Raw genomic sequence first — 7,464 nt, 5'->3', positions numbered from 1 at the left:
TTGCATGGTAAACTAACAAGTTATGAATTAAAAAAATCTTGGAAGCATTAGAGAATAGTCTTAAAACTAAATTTATTATCATATCATGTAAGAACATGAAATTTAAAACAATGGATATAGCTAATAACCTATAGGAAAAGAAATTGCAATGGTTAGACGAAATAAACGGAGTGTTGTGAGGCTTTTAGGATGTGAAAGGGCCACCTCAAGTTAACATTTACTAACATTGGAATCATATATTCTTGGAATACTTTTTTACCTGTTATCGGCATCTCACTCTTTTTCGTTGTTTTATGTAAATCCTAAAGTGAAATATCAGGCATTGGAGAAAAATAGGAATGACTTAACCGAACTTACTCGGCAAGACAAACTTGATCACGTTATAAGTCGAGATGATGAAATTCAGCGCTGTATCTAGATATTATGTAGGAGAACAAAAAATAATCTTGTTATTATTGGTGAACTTAGTGTGGGGAAGACTGCAGTTGCTGGGGGTATGCTTTGGGAAGCATTTTGTGTGTTAAACTTATGGAGACTACAAGGTCATGATTCTTATGTGAGAGCATGAAATTGTGGCTTTCGCGATGATCTAAATTTAAGTATAAGTTTTCTTGTGAAAGAATTGAATTAATTTTTCAATTGGTCCAAACTTTCTTATGTATGATTGATGCGAGAAAAACTCATTTGTGAACTTTTATTTCTGTCTTTACAGGAAATACTTGTCGAGTCCACTGTTACCTTCGTTTTGGTGATTTTGTGTTCTTATTGCAAGCACAAACTTCAGAAATGACTCTCAAGTTGATGACATATTCATCTACCAACCAGCATTTTTCATCAGAATCAAATATGTTGGGTATGGGAACTTGACTTTGAAAGTCTATATGGGAAGACCAAATATGTAGGTGATGATACTTTGACTTTTGAAGTCTTTGTGGGGAGAGTTTTAATCCAATCCTTGCAGGAAAATGAGGGAAATGTAAAGCATTTACATGAAATCAATACGTAAATATCTCATTTTCCAAGGATTGAGTACTTGAGAGCAATATATTTGATGCAAAACTGCTTATATTATGCCTTAATATAACAATTTTTCACTTTAGGAACATTGTAATTATATAATGAAAAACACAGAACACAAAAGGATTCACTGGATAATACCCACAAGTATCTTCTTCCTTCAAAAGATAAAAGGGATTGTTTGAGGCAACTGTAACCTCCATACATTTCTAAAAAAGCAAATTCTGAGAATATTCAAGATAGTCTGACACTTTCCATATTTTTCCTCATATACTTGTTGCCCCTAGCAAAATTGAGCACAGCTATTCGGCAGCTATGAAAATGATAGTTCAACTAGGAAATACACCAAAAGGTGCATACAAGCAAAACTAACATAAACGACATATTGAAATAACACTAAATAAAACGGTCTACTTAACTTGATAGCCAAATTACATGTTGCTCAGCTATCCTCTAGAAACGTCTGGTTCTTCCTTTATTCGAAACGGTGCGCTGCTTCAATTGGTTGTACGGTGTACATTCAATTGTTGTTGTTGTTGTTGTTGAATGTAGGTGAAAGGCGCGGCCCTATAATTGGCGCTCATCTTAGTAACTTCTTGGATGAAGCCTGAAAACATAAGGAAGAAATAAGAGATGCTTTTGTGTTAGTAGAGCATCTTGTATTGGCATTCCCTTTAGACAAGAGATTTGGGAAGCAATGATTTATGAATATCCAATTCAGTGAGAAGCATTTGAAGGATGTCGTTTGTGATGTTCGTGGAAGTAAGAGAGAAACTGATCAGAGTATTAATTAATATATTGTCACTTTTTTTTACTTTCTCATAAAAAAAATAATATAGTGATTGCATGGTAAACTAACATGTTATGAATTATAAAAAACCTTGGAAGCAATAGAGAATAGTCTTAAAACTAGGTTTCTTACCATATCATGTAACAACTTGAAGTTTAAGACAATAAACTTCATGTAAGAACATGAATATAGGTAACACCCTGCTCCCTAATAAAGAGGTTCTAGAATTTTCTGGGAGCCAGTGTACTACTACTAAATTTGAATTTCAAAACTTTTTATTTAATGACGTGCCAGATGCAAAAGATTCCATAAATAAAATGAAATTTAATAAATACTTAAAATTCAAAAGAGTCTGCGGAAGAACTGGTTTTAAAAAATAAATAAATAAATAGGGAAGTCCCATGTGCTTATCAAAATAATTTATTTAAACTTTAAACTATAAAACTAATCATAACATAATTTGTCTAGGCCTCTACCTCACCTCCTGGGGTCAAATCCTTTACTATAGTCTCATTCTCATAAATGTCATCACCTGAGTGTTTAAAAACGTGAAAATATACAAAAATGAGTTGAATACTCAATAAGCAACACATCATACAGTAAAATAATAAACATAAAGTTTCTTGAAAAATGTGCAAACTCATAAATACATACATAAATAACATGAACATGAGTTTATCTTTCACTTATCATAAGCTGATACCCACTGTTGACCCCCGTGAATTAGGGTTTGCGAATCTAAGTAGATTTCGATTCCGCCCATGGCCGCGAGTTGTGGAATCTATACATAAGGAAGACATATTGGGTGCACTACCAGCATGCACGACTTGGCAATGCAATATGCCCATAACATAGGTATCGTCTTCATATCAGAACAAAGGCCGTTACATATTTTATCATTCATATTTCATCATAATCATACTTGCATACTTGTCATATCATAGATTTCAAAATAAATCGAATGCATACTTGTCATATCTTGTCATATCATATCATAGATTTCAAATGAAATTGCATTCTTTCATAAATATCGTGATACATATTTCCTCACATAAAATCATGATTTTTCATAAATATAAACCTTCACATAAAAGCATGCATGGTTTTCATAAATTATTTTAATGCATAACTCTCACATAAAATCATGACTTTTCATAAATCTTTTGATGCATAACTCATTTCATAAAATCTTGAGTTTTCATAAATAATTTAATGCATAATTATTCATGTAAAATCATGGATTTTCATAATTTTATCATGTCTTCGGTACGTAAAAAGGGGCTTCCAATGGAAGGTTTATATGCATAATATTTTTATAAAAGAAAAAAAAAACAAGCAGTTTATCTTACATACGTGTAAGGGTATGATCATGCTACTTGCCTTGTAGTGTTGATCCAATATTTTCGAGGCGTAACTGATTACCTATAAAATACACATTACTTGCGTAAATTTCTAACTTAAGACGTACTTCATAATCAACAACTTGAATATCTAAATTAACCTATATTTCCATAAATCTTGATCCTTCATATCTCTAAAATCACATTGACTCCATGATATTGACATCAATTCTATATATCTAGAGTTGATATGCCCAACTTAAAATACAACTCTATCACCATGATACATTTTAAAAAAAAAAACCTCAAGCCCAGCCCATAATTAAGGCAAGTCCAATTTAAAATACTCCAAAAGGTTTCTTGAAGATGATTTATGGGAGCCTTAAGAACAAGGGTTTTAAGGGCATAAAAGTAATCTTATTATCATAGTATGTAGTAGATTGAAAATCTAAAAACATAGCTTCATAATATAAAGAGAAACAGAGGGCTCGGGATAGTGGGAGAGAGGCTTGCGACAAAGTCGAAACTCAACGAGAGAGAAGGCTGATGCGCGACAGCTCTAGATGGCTGTGGAAGGATAGGAGACGCGACTGGGTTCTCTGGGTAGTGGTGGTATGACGCCGAGAGGAGGAGCGAGGGAGTTCTGTCAAACTGAAAACAACCAAGAGAAAGAGGAGGGTAGCGACGGTCGTGGGCTTACCAGGATGGAGTGGGTGCCACGGAGTTGAGCTGGTCGGCAATTTCTTGCACCACGGGTGGTACTCTGACATCTCTTGAAGTGGTGTTGGCATGGTCTGGCAAGGAGGTTGCCATGGAAGGGCTACGGTTTTCTCTATTTTTTCGGTGGTTGCTTGACGATGGTTGACACATGTGAAGGCTTGGCTGGAGGCATGGTTATTCTATTTTTATTTTTTCTGTTTCAGTGTAGTCGAAACAGGGCGCTACTGTTGTTGGTCTTTGGTGGTTGAGCAATGGTGGTGGAGGGCAGTGTTATGGACTGTCTCGGCACGTTGGGTGGCTTCCATTTGGGGTTCTTGTGCTGTGTTAAAGGGGCTGAGTGCGGGCTGGTAGTGGAGATATTGTGAGGTTTGTTGTGTGTGGAGAAAACGACGTGGACCAACTCAACAAGTGAGGTTATTTTTTGTGGTGTTGTTTGCGACGAGGGGCTTGCTTTCTATGTTGTGTTTATTACTGGAGGGACTCGTGATAGTTTTATAGGCAGGGGGAAGGGAGGTATCGTGGATCATAGGAGGTTGGATAGAGTTTGGAGTTGGGAGTTTGTTTCCAATTGAGAAACTATCAACTAGGAAACTAAATGGATGACAATAAGAAATCGTAGACTGAGAGGATTGAGGCATGAATGGTGATAGGATCCAATCAGACGAGATTACAAATATTGAACAGGAAAATAGTTTTATCTAAGAATCATATTCAAACTGGAAATCTAACAATATAGGAATACACGAATGGGATAAGGGAAGAGATTTTTAAAAAAATAAACACTATATAGAAACCTATCTTAAAATATATCTCAAATTAATAAAATAAAAAAATTTAATCCTACTTCATCCATAAAAATATTAACCTAAAAAATAATGCAGTCATCGAACCCAATAAAATATCCGTAATTTTCCTAATAATATAGGATCGGGTCGTTACAATATAGTTAATAACCTAGAGGAAACGAAATTGCAATGATTTGATGAAATAAATAGGGTGTTGTGCGGCTTTTAGGATGTGAAAGGGCCCCTCAAGTTAACATTTACTAACATTGGAATCCAATATTCTTGGAATACTATTTTACTTGTTATCGTTATCTCAATACTTTACATTATTTTATGTAGATCCTGAAGTGAAATATCATTGGAGAAATATGGGAATGACTTGACCGAACTTGCTGGGCAAGGCAAATTTGATCTTGTTATAGGTCGAGATGATGAAATTCGACTCTGTATCCAGATATTATGTAGGAGAACAAAAAACAATCCAATTATTAATGGTGAACCTCGTGTGGGGAAGACTGCAATTGCTGGAGTGTATGCTTTGGGAACGATTTTGAGTGTTTCACTTATGGAGACTACATGGTCATGATTCTTGTGCGAGTGCATGAAATTGTGCCTTTCGCGATGATCTAAATTTAAGTATAATTTTTCTGATGTAAGAATTGAATTAATTTTTTAAGTTGGTCCAAACTTTCTTATGTATGATTGAAGCAAGGAAAACTCATTTGTGAACTTTTATTTCTGTCTTCACAGGAAATACTTATCGAGTCCACTGTTACCTTCTTTTTGGTGATTTTGTATTCTTATTGCAAGCACAAACTTTAGAAATGACTCTCAAGTTGATGACATATTCATCTACTAACCAGCTTTTTTCGTTAGAATCAAATATGTAAGGTATGGAAACTTGGCTTTCAAATTTTATATGGGAAGACCAAATATGTAGGTGAAGATACTTTGACTTTTGAAGTCTCTGTGGGGAGAGGTTTAGTCCAATCCTAGCAGGAAAAGGATGGAAATGTGGAGCATTTACATGAAATAAATATGTAAATAGCTCTCTTTCCAAGGATTGAGTACTTCAAAAGCGATATATTTGATACAAAATAGCTTATATTATGCCTTAATATAACAATTTTTGACTTGGGGAATATTGTATTTATATAATGAAAATCACAGAACACAAAAGGATTCACTGGTAATACCCACAATTATATTCTTCATTCAAAAGATAAAGGGATTGTTCAAGGCAATCCTAACCTCCATACATTTCTGGAAAAGCAAATTCTGAGAATATTCAAGATTGTCTGACACTTTCTATATTGTTCCTCATATATTGGACGCCACCAACAGAATTGAGCACAGCTATTCGGCAGCTATAAAAATGATAGTACAACTAGGAAATACACCAACCAGTGCATACAAGCAAAACTAACGTAAACGACATACTGAAATAACACTAAACAAAACAGTCTGCTTAGCATGATAGCCAAACGACATGCCGCTCAGCTATCCTCTAAAAACATCTGGTTCTTCTTTTACTCGAAACGGTGCGTTGTTTCAATTGGTTGTACGGTGTGCATTCAATTGTTGTAGTTGTTGTTCTCGTTCTTGTTGAATGAAGGTGAAAGGTGCGGCCCTATAATTGGCGCACATCTTAGTAACTTCTTGGATGAAGCTTTTGTGTCATTAGAGAGCATCTTGTATTGGCATTCCCTTTAGACAAAAGATTTGGGAAGCAATTATTTATCAATATCCAGCTCAGTGAGAAGCATTTGAAGGATGCCATTATTGCCGAACGTGGAAGTAAGAGAGAAATTGATCAAAATATTAATTAATATATTGTCGCTTTTTTTCCACTATCTCATGACAAAAATAATAAGGTGATTGATTGCATGGTAACCTAACAAGTTATGAATTTAAAAAATTTTGGAAGTAATAGACAATAGTCTTAAAACTAAATTTATTACCATATCATGTAAGGACAAGAAGTTTAACACAATAGATATAGGTAATAAACTAGAGAAGAAATTGAAATGATTTGACGAAATAAACAACGTTTTGTGAGGCATTTAGGATGTGAATGGGCCACCTCAAGTTGACAATTACTAACATTAGAATCCTATATTCTTGGAATACTTTTTTACTTGTTATCGTTAACTCACTCATTTTCATTGTTTTATGTAGATCCTTAAGTGAAATATTAGGCATTGGAGAAATATGGGAAATACTTCACCGAACTTGCTCAGCAAGACAAACTTGATGTTATTATTGGTCGCGATGATGTAATTCGATATTATGTAGGAGAACAAAAAAAAATCTTGTTATTATTGGCGAAGTTGGTATTGGGAAGATTGCAATTGCCGGAGGGTATGCTTTGAGAACCATTTTGTGTGTTTCACTTATGGAAACTATATGGTCATGGTTCTTGTTCGAGTGCATGAAATTGTGCCTTTCGCGATGATCTAAATTTAAGTATAATTTTTCTTATGTAAGAATTGAATTAATTTTTTCAGTTGGTCAAAACTTTCTTATGTATGATTGATGCAAAAGAAAACTCATTTGTGAACTTTTATTTCTGTCTTCACAGGAAATACTTGTCGAATCCATTGTTACCTTCTTTTTGGTGATTTTTTGTTCTTGTTGCAAGCACAAACTTCAGTTGATGACATATTCATCTACTAACTAGTTGTTTTCAACAGAATCAAATATGTAGGGTATGAGAACTTGACTTTCAAAGTCTATATAGGAAGACCAAATATGTAGGTGAAGATACTTTGACTTTTGAAGTCTGTGGGGAGAGGGTTAGTCCAATCCTAGC

The sequence above is a fragment of the Juglans regia genome, chromosome 11 (genome assembly GCF_001411555.2).
Source record: "Juglans regia cultivar Chandler chromosome 11, Walnut 2.0, whole genome shotgun sequence".
In the NCBI taxonomy this organism is placed as follows: Eukaryota; Viridiplantae; Streptophyta; class Magnoliopsida; order Fagales; family Juglandaceae; genus Juglans; species Juglans regia.
This window is presented reverse-complemented; position numbering follows the sequence as displayed.